Consider the following 14,071-nt stretch of genomic DNA (forward strand, 5'->3'; position numbering starts at 1 on the left):
CTGCTTGAGTCAAAGTACCGAACTACCAGCGAGCTAGTGGAAAAGTACTTGTTTGATTACATAAAGTCCACTCCTCCTTAACATTGCTGGAAACTTTGTTAAGTAACAGCATACTGAATTACACAAAATGTGCAGAATGGTCGTGGCATGCGTGTGGGACGTCAGGAAGTGGTGAGCTTGTCACATGTGAAAAAAAGCCCCTGACGTACCTACAGTCAATTATTTGAAACCTTTCAGGCTGTGAGCATGTTGAGCCTAAAGGATAAGCTGAATTATCTGATAATATTTTGCTGCTGTGTGTTTGTCTCTATCCATGGAAGCGGCAAAGGTAAACATAAATATTATTTTATTGATGAAATAGCTGTAATAGATGCGTCATGGTTGGTTGAGGGTAGTAACACTTTAGAGCACACTGCTAGAACATAGACTATAAGAGATACAGAGTAATCATTACTGAGGAACAAAGATTAATGTTTAAAACTATTTATTAAATATTTAACATAAAGAGTGTGAAAAAAACATGACAGGGATTAAAATGATGAATTCAACTTGCTTTAAAGTTGTACAGAAAACAAACAATGTAGCACACTTTATTGTTACTGTTGTATACATCGTGTGGTTGCTGGACTAAATAAAGAGAGTGTTTGGCCATTTGAGGATACATACGATTTTATAATGATGACATACTTCTGGGGCACGCGATTGAGTTTTGTGAAAAAAATATATAGAGATGATATTTTACGTAACGTCAAATCATAAAGGCATACCTAATTAACCAAATAATCAGATGTTGTTCTTGGAAAAATGCGCTGATATGAATTATTTGAACATCGCATGCCAAATGTTGGCATATGTGTGTGTTACAGCCACTATGATATTATAGATGATGAGGGAGAATCTTAGAAAATATGTGAAGATTATTATTATCTTTTATGACTAGGGCTTATGGGCACTCCCTCAAAGTATTATTGGCTTCTTGTCTATCTGTAGATTTGTTACACCTCTAATCATTAATATTAGGTTTAATGCTGGAGGTGTCTATTATTTGACTGAGCACTGAGTTATGGGTGAGTAAGACTAAAGGGCTTTTGATTCAGCTCAGGAGGTGCGTTCTGTCAGTGTAAACCAGAGTAAAGGTAAAATCTGCAGCTACATTTCCCTCTGTGGCATGCAGCCTCACGACACTAAATCTCAACCATGCCACACAGAAGCCACACAATACAGTACAGTTCCTTTATACAGTGTATATTATCATAAAGTTTATTGTAAAAACATTAATTAAGCATTAATTAAAATATGTAAACATTACATACGTACCAGACTTAAAACTTAAAACAAATCTTTACAAACATGAATCTTAATCTTATCTTGCACAAGTAAATGGCCAGTAAGTCCTCCAGTTACTGAGAAAACAATACTGTTAGAGTGAAAAACAAACATTATAAAATAATTTGTCTTATGTAAATACACATGTGAATATAAAACATGTTGTTTTTTTAATACACAGCATCCATTGCGTTAATTACTATTACGTCTATATTCTCTCTGTCTTTGAAATGTTAGTGCTCCAGAGAGTTTGAGACTTAATTAGATTAATAAAACCACTAGGAAAATGACAGATAGACAAATAAATAAGATGGAAGACATGTATGGGATGGGACAGTTTATATAGTATTAACATAAAAATGTATTTCATTGCTGCGATCACAAAAGACGAAAATATGCTTCATGTAAACAGGCTTTAATTCTTTTCTGATAAGAATTACGCATTACTTAAAAAATTTTTTTTGCAGGTTTACATGCTCCGTGTGAAGTTGCGATTATGGTCCGAAGAAACAGCACCTGGAAGACTCCTCCACGACAAAGTCTGAGGGTCAGCTGTCCGGTCATACACTGTGGAGAAACGCTGGAGGTCACCTGGTGTAAATTCCTCGACTCAAACAACTGTGAACGGATTCATGAAACAAAAAATATGGAAATAACACAGAATCCTGATGAGGATAAGCTGATCTCATATTTACATTTCAAGGAGATTTCCATTCATGATGATGGTCAGTACAGATGTCGTTTACTAGGATATAATATCAGCCTAATCAGCCATTCCATCAACATCTCAGTATCAGGTATGCTTTCAGATATATTTTATTCTTCATCGGCATTAAAATGTGAAATAATAAAATATGAAGTGTTAATTCTGTCTACTATCATTCCCTAAAGACATGCACCAGGGAGTTGAAAACACTGATAATAACAATAAAAATGCAGGTAAGAAGCTGCGTTTATCTGAAAATCACTGCCAACATTTTAGTGGATGCAGTTTAGCCCGACTGATCTGGTGATTCTGCTTTTGTAGGTACAACACCGAGCCCTTATCACAATGAGGATAAGAACTGGAGGCCATACTTCTACATTTGTTTTGGCATAGTGCTTCTGATTCTCATACTGACTGCGTTCATCTTCCTGAGTTCTTATGACTGGAAACGTAAGAGCATTAATTTTTATTTTGGATAGTTGAAACTGAATTTATTGAATTTACCGTCTAAAAATGGGTAATTTATTTATTGACTTTTCTACAGGAGTGCTGACCTTAAACTACGTAAAGGGAGAGGTAATGTTGGCTTTTAAAGATATAGTTTTGGGATATTTGTGGAACAAAAAGTATTATTTCTGCGCTGTTATTGTTGTGAAGCACTTTTTTTATCCTTGTCTTGAAAGGTGCTATATAAGTAAAATTTTACTTACTCACTTTTGGAGCCAGCGTCTAATGGCACCTTGGAGAAGTGTAATTTTTGACTTTTTTTTGAGCGTACCTTTGGTCTAACAAAAGGCTTGAAAACAGGAGAACCCGTAGTTTCACTCACTGATGAACTCATTCTTTCTTTTTGTTTCAGTTTGAATGTTTTTATAGCCCATAAAATAAACAAGTAATAAATTATATAACATTTTGTGAGCCTCTGACAACCTGGCAGGCCGATTTTACTTGTTTTCTAAGCTAATTGTCTTCCAACTAACTTAGGATTTAGCGTCATGGGAGTGTCAAGAATTTTTTTACTGTCTAATATATTCTCATTTTGGTGTTTTGTGCCGTAGGAAATGCCCACTCATATGATACCAGACCTCCCTAAATGGAGCCCTCCTTCCACTCCTGTCCCACTGACCAGCTTGTCTGTTTTGAATGACATCTATTCATCATATACTCCAGACAGATCAGTATCACCAGCTTCCCAGCCCTGTTCGAACCAGATTTCAGCTTCAAATCCAGCAGATAAATATCAAGACTGTGAAGTATATGGTATCATCAAACATAGACACGCTACCAAACAGGGTGGAAAATATCACACCATGACTAACCAAGTTAAAAACCCAGAGTCTTCTATCACTGCTGAAAGACCAGAATCACCACCTCGCCAGCCCCATGAGTACCAGATTTCAGCTTCAAATCTAGCAGTCAGAAATGAAGACTATGCAACGTATGCTGTCATCAACCACGGCAAACCTGCTGGAAAACAGCACACTGTGCCTAACCAAGTTAAAAACCCAGAGTATGCTGTCATCAAATTTTCCTGAGTGTTGTTGATTTGAAAGGGACACTTGCAGATGAAAAAATGGAAAAATGTTTTGCAATATGTGGTGGAGTCACATGATGAAACGTACAGCTGTACAGCCATACTGCAGAAGAGATGAATGGAGGAAGCTTGTGGTTCTCTAAGTGAACCGTATGTCCTCTACAGTTATCATGACTAAACCGGAAGCAGCAGTGACTTCATTCTCTAGGCCTCGGGTTTGTTCCCAGCACTGCTTCTTTTTCAATTAATAATTTATTGTACTTTGTATTGTACTTGTGGTGTCATCTGATTCTAGTCCTTGTATTGACTGACTGTAGTAACTGTCGTACTTTCAAAAAAGGTCATAAACAGATTTCTTCTTCACAGACGAATAACACTTAAATGCAGTTTTCTGACTGATTTGTTATAGAAGGATGGCAGTCATTAAAAAGAAATGTTAATCAGTACCAGAGAGATTTGAGAGATATGAACAGTTTCTCATACCTGTCCCACATACAGTGCTTGTTGTTTTTGTCACCACTACTGTCAGAGACAACACCTTGCCTGTTGACCACAGAAGTGTGGTTTAGCTCAAATGTGCAGGAAGTTAAAGATGGAAACATTTCTGACAATGACATTTTGTGAAAAGGGACGCTCTGCCTCAACCACATGTTTGCATTGTTAATACTGCAGTTTGGGTGATGGCCTTATTTTTGGTCCGTCTTTTCACATATTCTATACTTAAAAGAAAAACAAGTAAGAGTAGTATTGGTTAGCTATGCAAAGGTACCAGAAACTACAAGCAGCGGAGAATGGAGGAATTAGAGGAAATATTAAATAAAGACAACATAGTCGTTGTCATAGTAGACTCTATGTTTGTTAACCATTTGAGGTTGGAAACCTTAAAGAAATCTCCCCTTGTAAAATGTTAGGGCCTTTTTGTGGACATACACTGTGTGCAATTCCGTTTAAGGGGGATTTTCACCTTTAAAATTTCTCTGAATCATTTTATAAGTGAGTCTGAAGTTAGAGCATTTTCCTGGAAAAAAACAGGTGTTTATCAAAATATTAAAACAATTATGGTAAAGCTGCAATTTAACTGTTTAGAATAATTTCAAATGTCAGCATTAATCCTGCCTCTTTAATACTTACACTCAATTGATCTACATTAGTATATATGTATTTGTATATATACATGTTTGATTATTTGTTTTGCTTTTTAAATAATACCATAGACAATAGACTACAGACTCTATAGGTATGATTTTTTTAAATGTTGCATTCAGTTCAAACCAGTGATTCTGCCCATAAGTTTTTACTGAGGTATATGTGGTGGGGGGACCAGGGAAGGTTTTTCCATATCTATACAACCAAACATTTATTTTTTTTTAAATCACAGAGGTTGCCCCTTGTTCTTAGAAATAATTCAGATTTAAGGTACTTGTGAACTGCCTTCACTTTTAATCATTTCGAGCTGTGCCCATCGTTTACTGTATGTGCAGTGTGTGATATCAGCTAACAGGTCAATAAAACATTGGTGCATGATCATAATTTTCTTGTCAAGTGTCACAAACAGAAATCTGCAGAAAATAAACCCATTTACTACATTATGCTTGTGGAAAGGTTTGCTGTGATTTATAAGCTGGTGAGCAGTGTGCCTATGCTCATACCATGGAATAGTGAGCGCTTTTAATATGTTTAATATTTAACATTTCAAGTGTTTTGAACCCACATTACTTCTGAAATACAATAGCCACATGAAATCTTAAACACTGAAAAACACATTTAATTCAACAACAATTCAAAGCCAAGACTCTTTCTTTATTTACAATATGCTTTTCTCTAAAACTTTGAGCATCAATATAATGGGATATATATGTATTCTATATGCTGCCCATCTGTGTCTGTGGAGGTAAGAAGAGGTAAGAAGAGGTCTGTATAATGTGTATTATGTCTGGTTCTTGGGCCTCTTGAATAGACCTGAAACATCCTGGCTCCTTTCAGTGTGGAAGAGTGGCTCTGCTGTGAGCCTATTTCATGTTCCTCACCATATCTCTAAGTGAGAACTCAGACAACCTTCGGATCAAGCACATTTCCAGCACCTGTTTGTGTAATCTCAGTCTTTCAGACATCCTCTGCAGATGCTGCACAAATCCATGTGTCAATTTCTTGCTCAGTATGTCCCTCACACATGGAGCAAAGGGCAGCAGCTCATCCCCAACCTGAAATGGGTACTTTAACTTTTTGCGACTGAGAATCATGGTCATAGACTTGGTTCTAATTGTTATCCACAGTTGTTTCACACTTGGTCACTTACAACCTGGAGATGATCACTCTGATCACCTTAAACTTACACTACATCATCTAAAGAAATCAGAAATGAGATGTTAAGGCCAACAAATCAACTGACTTTGATCTTACACCACCTGCCCATTGCATGCACATAGAAATTCTGTCCATAAAGTCCAGTCCACTGGCAATGTGAACCAATCTCTTGCTATAGTTTTACTGGGACTAAATAACCTTTAACCTTCAGCCTGATACACCATATTCCTGAAGCAACCTCCACAGAACATGCCAAGGGAAGCAATGAATGACTCCTCTGTGACTACAGAACATATGCTGATTTGTAGGACAGGAGAAAAACTATATAGAGCTGGGACAAAGCTTCCCAGAGAGTCCCCTTTTCAAAAACTTATTGAGGACTTTCACCCCAGTTTACCGATTCAAAATTACTGTTCACTTCCACATGATATTGCAGGTCGACCAAGAAAACCCAGAAGTATCCAGACTTAGAGCAGTTCCCATGCCCAAGTGGCCTGGCCATTGGAGAGCTTTTTCTTTAATTCTATGAGCAACCACAGAGATAGACGAGTTGTTCTAAAAGACAAGGTTGTGTGAGATTTTGTCCAATCTCACACAACCTTTATTATTCTTGAGACAATGAAGAGTTGATCCAGCTGATCCACAACTAGGATGAAAGCTACGCTGTTCCTCTTCAATCTAAGGTTCGACTAAAGGGTGGAGTCTCATCTCCAGTACTGATGAAACTGACCTTCCCAGAGAGCTCCCTTGTTAAAGAGGGGAAACACTATCCCAGTTTAATGAAGACAGCCCTACAACAATAAAGACATGTGGAATTTTAATCCACCTCCCAAGGGTGGAATTTTTTAACCCTATGACCTCAGCTACAGTGGTGGATGAGTTGTCCCACTTCTTCCCAGATGCTGCTCTTTTATTTATTTGTTTTTAAAGATAGATTTATGGCATTTTTACCTTTATTAGATACTGGAGCAGTAAAGACAGACAGGAAAGTGGAATATGGTCCACTTGGACTCAGTGTCCACAGTGACGATCTCCCAGAAAGGGCCCTCCACCAGACATTCCCAGCCCAACCTCACTACATGTGGTGATCTATTAACGGTTCAACATCTCTGTTCACCTGAATGTCCAAGACATACGGCCATAGGTCTGATGGCCTTTTAGAAAAACAATCATAGACTTGGCACTTAAGGTGACCTGGCGCCCAGTGTGCTTACGAACACTCTTATATTTGAACTAGTTGTCCGTTACAGACAACATAAGCCTTTCAGACTTCACTGTCATTGCTCACGTAAGTGCTGATGTTGCCCAGCAGGAAAAATGGAGTCCTTAAATAAGGCACTATCTAGCATCCCACCATGGAGTCCACGAAGGACACGGACTCCCACTCTGGAGCAAGTCTACTGGTTCATTCATGGTATAAAGGTAAATTTTCCAATACCTTATTAATAATGTTAAATTCTCTTCACTAATTTGTAAAGTGAAAACCGAAAGGAAAAAAAACACAGCTGAACACGACACAAGAGACACATAATAGTAAAAACAAAGTAAAACAAGAAGTCACAAAAACAGAGATAAGACGCTAACACTATATAATACAACACAGAGGCACACAGGCAAAGGCTAAGGAAAATAACACAAGGAACTAAACTCTTCAAACCAGTGTCAGGGTTCCTGGGTTGATGACCCAGCGTTTTCAGTTCATGTTCATTGTTTATTTTCTACATGTTCCATTTCCTGTTTCATTATGTTCAGCTGTGTTTCTCACCGGTCTCTCATTATCATCCTCATCAGTCTGTGTATTTAAGTCATCAGTTTCCACCTGTTCATTGTCTTGTCATTAATGTTGTCGTTCCCGTGTGTTCTGTCCAGTCCAGTTCAGTCAGCCATCTCATGTTCTGTTCATTCCTCGGTTCTCTGCAATAAATCACCAGTCCTCACCTACCTGCGAGTCCTGCGTTTAGGTCCTTTCCTTCCTCATGTTCACACATGACAACCAGACTGCTAATGGAAATAAACAGGCAGTGGAACTAACTGCAAAAGGCCCTAGATGCTAAGAAGGAACATAAAAATCAAATATTAATAAGAAACAAATTGAGTAACTAATAATAAACAAGAATTTAAATTCCAATTGAGTTAAATGAACATTAATAAAACCAACAGGAATCAAAACTCAACTAGAAATCAAAAACTGGGAACAACACTGGAATCAGATTTCACTGTAGATTATTACACTAACTAATTTGATAGATAGAAATGAAAATGAAAATTTTAAAGCTATACAACACTCTTTCCAATAAGCTGAAGGAATGTTTCTCTCTATCTTCTCAGGCCTTGTTGTGGCTCCTCTGCTCTCTGTTATCCAAAGTAGTTTCAATCATGATTAAGTACATGATTGAAACTACTTTTTCTCTGTAAGAGATTCAGGCACATAACATTGGATAACATTGGAAGAAGTGTATAAATGAAACTTGCCGGACTGCCCCTGTGAGCACTCGCATAGACATTTGCTGTGTATACTGCTGCTTCCTTGCAAGTAAAATAAATGCATTTGAACTGTATGTGTCTCACTTCGTGAGAGAAGTTTTATTTATTTTATTTTATTTTATTATTTTTATTTATTATCTTGATTCTTCTTTAATACTAGAAACTAGAAACTTCATCATGTCACAACCTGAAATGCACATGTGTGAACAACCAAGGAAGTGGTGAGCTTGTCACAAGTCTAAGTAGCCCCTGCAGTACCTTCAACAGATTATTTGTAAGTTTAAGGTCTGAGCATGATGAGCCTGATGGACGGATTTAACTCTCTGATGATTTTTTGCTGCTTTGTGTTTGTGTCTGTAGATGGAAGCAGTAAAGGTAAACCTTTATTAATGCTTTTTATTAAAGCTCTTTTATTAATGATTAGTTATTTAATATAAACTAATTGTAAAAAGACGATGGGAAAACAACTTAAACAAATAAGATATTTGTTGGCTGAGACTGAAAAGTGAAGACTGAGAGCACAAGACTGGAATGTAGAATATAAGAGACACAGATATAATATTTGGGTACGCTGAAACAATTGCAGTATTTCCTGCTTCTTTGAATTCTGTGTAACTTCCTGATGAACGTGCATTAACTAAAACAAGTTCAAAGTTTGTGTTTTGGGTTTTTTTTTAGGTTAAACATGACACCGTGTCATGACAGTAAAAGTATTTAAATATATTTTAAAGAAAAAGCTCTTGATTTATTTGATTCTTAAGTTTAATCTTTGTATTCCTTCCAAGGAGTGCCTCAGACAAAATGAGCACCGCCATAGAATCAGTGCTTTCACAAATTCCCTACGTTTGGTTCCTATCTTGTTTTGATGTTTATTTTTTATTTTATTCTATTTTATTTTCATGTGTGTTGCTGAACATAAACATAGCATGTAGAACTGATACAAATTTAAGATGTGTGATACTGATATTAAATCACAAAATGACATGTTAACCACATAAATTCAGATTTAATCTTCAACATACAAAAATGACCATTTTAGTATGAAAATGACAATTTGTGTAATTCCAAAAAAGTTGGGATGCTGTGTAAAATGTAAATGAAAACACGATGCAAGAAATCTGCATATATTATAAAATCAGATTTTATTTACAGTAGAACAAAGAAAACATGTAAAATGTTTGAAATTAATAATGTAATTTATAAATGATATTAGTATTATTGGTATTATTGGTCTATAAATGGTATTATTACATTATTTTGAATTTGATGCTAATAATATATGTCTTACTTCTACTACTACTAGTTACATCAGTAGTGTAAGATAGGAATAACAGTTTGATGCTTAAGTTTGTAAAACAAGCACCATAGTCAAGCTAAGAACTGTGAGTGGTGTCAAAAAAATGCAATAGTTCCTACATACAGTGACTGTTTTTATCAACTCAATAATTAAATTATACAACAATCAGAAATAAATAAGATACTGTTCAAAACAATTAAAAAACAAAGAAAAACAGTTTTAAACCATTATCATCTATAAATCTCTCTTCTTTACTTTTTTAGGTTTACATGCTTCGTGTGAAGTTGACATTATGGTCCGAAGAGGCAGCACCTGGAAGATTCCTCCACGACAAAGTCTGAAGGTCAGCTGTCCGGTCATACACTGTGGAGAAACGCTGGAGGTCACCTGGTGTAAACTCCTCGACTCAAACAACTGTGAACGGATTCATGAAACAAAAAATGTGGAAATAACACAGAATCCTGATGAGGATAAGCTGATGTCATATTTACATTTCAAGGAGATTTCCATTCATGATGATGGTCGGTACAGATGTCGTTTACTAGGATATAATGGCACCTCAATCAGCCATTCCATCAACATCTCAGTATCAGGTATGCTTTCAGATATATTTTATTCTTCATCTGCATTAAAATATGAAATAATAAAATACGAAGTGATAATTCTGTCTATCATTCCCTAAAGACATGTACCAGGGAGTTGAAAACTCTGATAATAACGATAAAAATGCAGGTGAGAAGCTTTATTTGTCAGAATATCACTGCCAACATTTTAGTGGATGCAGTTTAGCCCGACTGATCTGGTGATTCTGCTTTTGTAGGTACAACACCGAGCCCTTATCACAATGAGGATAAGAACTGGAGGCCATACTTCTACATTTATTTTGGCATAGTGCTTCTGATTCTCATACTGACTGCACTCATCTTCCTGAGTTCTTATGACTGGAAACGTAAGAGCATTAATTTTTATTTTGGATAGTTGAATCTGAATTTATTGAATTTACCGTCTAAAAATGGGTAATTTATTTATTGGCTTTTTCTACAGCAGTGTTGACCTCCCCAGCTGTCCAACCCTGTTCGAACCAGATTTCAGCTTCAAATCCAGCACTGAAATATCAACAATGTGCAGTATATGGTATCATCAACCGTAGACACGCTACGAAACATGGTTTAAAATATCACAACATGACTAACCAAGTTAAAAACCCAGAGCCTTCTTTTAGTGCTGAAAGACCAGAATCACCAGCTTGCCAGCCCCATGAGTACCAGATTTCAGCTTCAAATCCAGCACTTAAATATCAACAATGTGTAATATATGGTATTATCAACCATAGACATGCTACTAAACATGGTTTAAAATATCACACCATGACTAACCAAGTTAAAAACCCAGAGTCTTCTTTTACTGCTGAAAGACCAGAATCACCAGCTCGCCAGCCCAGATTTCAGCTTCAGATCCAGCAGTAAGAAATGTAGATCATGCAACGTATGCTGTCATCAACCACAGACAACCTAGAAAACCTGCTGGAGAGCAGCACACCCTGGCACAATCAAGTTAAAAATCCAGAATATGCTGTCATCAACAGTTCCTCAATTTTTTTCATTTGAAATGGCTATTTGTGGATGAAATGGTGTAAAAATGTAAATCAGTACAGTCATGTAAAGAAAAAAGTTTGACTATATAATTCTTAATTTACTTGAAAAACTAAGTAAATCTCCATTGCTTCCATAGGAATAAAGAAGGTACATAGCAGTCAAATGCAGCTAATCAGATACACCTGACTGAGAGATCTTCACCAAGTTGGCTGATCTAGAGCAACAAAACACCACATATTCCCTGCAGGGTCTGACAGTGCAATGCTCAGAGGCTAGATTAAGTTCTATAGGCCTGTTAAAGTTTGTGACAGTACAATTAAAAAAACATTGGACATTATGGCTTGTTTGGAAGGGTTACCAGGACAAAGACTCCAGGAAAACAAACAAACAAAATGTTGAATCATAGATTAGGTTTGCAAAGTTACATCTGAAAAAAGCACAGAACTTCTGCAACAATATATTTTGGACAGATGAGACCAAAGTTGAAATGTTTGCAAAAACCAAACAAAGTGTATCAGCACAAACAACTCAAACTAACTTTCAGTCAAAGTGGTGGAAGGGGGATGTTTTTTGGTTTGTGATGCAGCTGGGGACCTTACAGTCATCGAGTCGACCACAAATTCCTCAGTATACCAGAGTATTCTCGAGTCAAATGTGAGGCCGTCTGTCCAATGACTAAAGCTAGGCCAAAACTGGGGCATGCAACACTACCATGATCCCAAGCACAACTACAACAGCAACTCTACGACAGAATGGCTGAAAAACAAAAGAATCAAAGTGTTTCCATGACCTAGTCAGACTTCAACCCAAATTGACAAATGCTCAAGACAGCTGTGCAAAAACAAATTGTGCAAAACTCAAAGGACTGAAACATTATTGCAACTAGATATGGTTCCACAATCTGATGAATCAATGGGTGTGTGTAAAAACATAATGTGATGAGAAATAAGTCAATCACCAGACTGCAAACGAGGTGAATGGAGGAAGCTTGTGGTTGTGTAGACGCACTGTGTCCTATTAAGCTATCATGAATAGACCAAAAGCAGCAGCAACTTTATTCTCTCACGCTCAGGTTTAATCCAGACAATGCTTTTATTTTCTGATATGACTTTGTTCCCCCATTCAAATCCATGCAATGACTTGAGTTGGAATTTAAAAAAAAAAAATTAACGTATTCAACTTTGACAACGTCATAAAATTCATTAATTGAATAGATTTGTTCTGTATAGACTTGCTGATATTTGTAATGCAGTCTTCTGATTTGTTACAGGATGACAAACGTGAAAAAAAAAAGTTTTGTAATGTAAACTAATGAGTAGCTCATGTACAGCTTTTGAAAGATTATTTTGTGTATAAAGTTAAGTTAATAAATGTACTCACTGTATTACATATTTTTTATTTCTCTTAGCTGAGCTCATTATTTTCATATATTATGCAGAGAAACAATGATCATGTCCACTCGTGGCTCGTTGCAAAATGTAGTAATAGCACCAGAGATGCTTGAAGATACGAACAAATATTTAATATTTAAATAAGCCGATTTCATCTCATACCTTTTTCTGTCCTACAAACAGCCCTCGTTGTTTTTGTCACCACTAGTGTCAGAAATACAACGCCGTGTCTGTTGACCACAGCAGTGGGGTTAAACTTAAATGTGCAGGAAATTAAAGATGGACAGATTTAAGGTTTCAATGAGATCATGTGGCAAGTGGTGCCCCACCGCAACCACATGTTTATATACTTAGCATTGCAGTTTGGGTCATGGCCTTACTGTTGGCGCCACTTATTCAAGTAAGGGTAGCAATGATTAGCTATTTAAAGGTACCAGAAACTACAAGCAAATGAGAATGGAAGAATTAGAGAATGCCAGCTTATGATACAAACAAATACCATTATTTCCCAGCTTAGACTCCATGTTTTATAACTGCTGGAGGTTGGAGACCTTAACACCATGGCCTTCTTTCCCTGATTTTTGCATCTCAGATTTCTCTGAGTCATTGTATGTGTGGGTCTGAAGCTAGAGCAACTTCCTGGAAAGAAAGAGCATTCACAAACAAGCAAACAAAGCAAAACAAAGACATTATTTAACACAGTTTTCACAATAGACAAAAGTTACATTTTTTAATGGCGCCACATGAAACTTTAAGCAGTGAAAAACACATTTAAATTCTGTAAACAATTGCTACCAAATCAATTTCATACGATTGTGTGAAAGTGTCACAGACTTACTCAGTGGTTGCTACCCACAGATTATAGCCATAATGCAGAGTAGGAACATAGACTGATCAATATTCACTTGCTAAACATACGCAGATGCCACCACTAATCCATCAGCCACTCTCCTGTTCCACTTTCCCTCACATTTAAAGAAGAGTTTGAGATGGACAAAAGTATTGGGCCACACCTTTTAATTTTTGAATTCAGGTGTTTTTAGTTCCATTACAGGTCTACAAAATCAAGTAACCAACCATGCAGCCTCTCTACAAACATTTGTGAAAGAATGGGGCGCTCTAAAGAGCTCACTATAAGTGAAGTCTGTGAAATTTCTTCCCTGATAGATTTTCCACAATCAAATATTCCACAGTATTAATGCAAAGTGAAAATGCTTAGGAGCCCCAGCAGTTCAGTCATGAAGTGAAAGACCTGCCTCTCTATACAATCAGGATGTCTGCCTGCATAGAAAGGCAAACAGGAAGTCTGCCTGTCTATACCCTTACTTGAAGTCAGCAGTGCCCCATCCCCACCATATATAGTGTGGGGAGGGAAATGCTATCCCCTGCTGAGTCTCATGAGAGCTGAACAGAATCCCCTTGAAGCTTCAGCCA

At 36.8% G+C, this 14,071-nt stretch overlaps 1 long non-coding RNA gene across 2 annotated transcripts; it reads left to right on the forward strand.

The window, feature by feature from the left end:
* Positions 1–210: 210 nt before the first annotated feature.
* LOC106098798 (B- and T-lymphocyte attenuator) lies at positions 211–12,566 on the forward strand. 2 transcript variants are annotated; one of them, XR_002058461.2, is made up of 6 exons: positions 211–328; positions 1,794–2,123; positions 2,218–2,265; positions 2,354–2,482; positions 2,577–2,608; positions 3,091–5,155. It is a non-coding gene; the product is annotated as a B- and T-lymphocyte attenuator (long non-coding RNA). The 2 variants fall into 2 exon arrangements; XR_003216968.1 differs by lacking the exons at positions 211–328; positions 1,794–2,123; positions 2,218–2,265; ... (1 more) ...; positions 2,577–2,608; positions 3,091–5,155 and adding exons at positions 8,615–8,729; positions 9,915–10,244; positions 10,336–10,383; positions 10,472–10,600; positions 10,696–12,566.
* The last annotated feature ends 1,505 nt before the right edge of the window (positions 12,567–14,071 follow it).

This window comes from Oreochromis niloticus, linkage group LG16, assembly GCF_001858045.2.
Source record: "Oreochromis niloticus isolate F11D_XX linkage group LG16, O_niloticus_UMD_NMBU, whole genome shotgun sequence".
NCBI lineage: Eukaryota > Metazoa > Chordata > Actinopteri > Cichliformes > Cichlidae > Oreochromis > Oreochromis niloticus.